The following is an 863-nucleotide window of genomic DNA, read 5'->3' on the forward strand; positions in this document are numbered from 1 at the left end:
AGGGTCTGATCCCCCTTCTCCAATGAGTACTGTTTCTTTATATAGTGTACTGTAGACCGAGGGTTTTCTTGGGTTCCCACCGTGAATTCCCGAGATTGCCCTTTACGGATTATTAATGTCTTTCATCTGATTTCGTCGGGCCAAAATCACAGAACTTATCTTGTTAGGCCGAGTGGCATATTGGGGCGCAGCCCATGTCCAACAATAGTCCCCCCCTTAGTCCGGAGAGCGGCAGTTTTTCTGCGATCAGCAGGCGTGCTTGAAATTCTGTTAATATGCCTGCTCGGCACAGATCGTCTTGGATTGCTTGTGAGATTGCTGATGATGGGCAATCAGCGAGACTCCACAGTTGGAGATCGGCACGGTGCTGATGATGTGGAATCGGACAGGGGTCACCGCAATGACTTGACTTTGAGCGGGTTCGATCGATCTTGCTGGGCGTCGTTGAGGATCCCCGCACGAGAGAGTGATCTAGGTGAGATCAGCAGATTTAATGATTTTAGGGGGATCGAAGATCGGTCGATTGAGATAGGTTTTGAGAGAAACCGAGATGAACTGAGCGGTGGTAATGAGTTGAGCGGTAGTAATGAGCTCGGAAGTGAGCTCGGCGAGATGAGCGGAGGTAATGAGCTCGGCGGTCAGCTCGGAGAGATGAGCGAAGGTAATGAGCTCGGCGAGATGAGCGGAGGTAATGAGCTCGGCGAGATGAGCGGAGGTAATGAGCTCGGCGGTGAGCTCGGCGAGATGAGCTCGGCGGTGAGCTCGGCGAGATGAGCTCGGCGGTTAGCTCGGCGAGAATGAGATTTAGGTCAGCGAGATTGAGATTGAGGTCGCCACCGAGATTGAGGTCGGCGAGTGAATGA

Source organism: Camelina sativa, chromosome 15 (assembly GCF_000633955.1).
Source record: "Camelina sativa cultivar DH55 chromosome 15, Cs, whole genome shotgun sequence".
In the NCBI taxonomy this organism is placed as follows: Eukaryota; Viridiplantae; Streptophyta; class Magnoliopsida; order Brassicales; family Brassicaceae; genus Camelina; species Camelina sativa.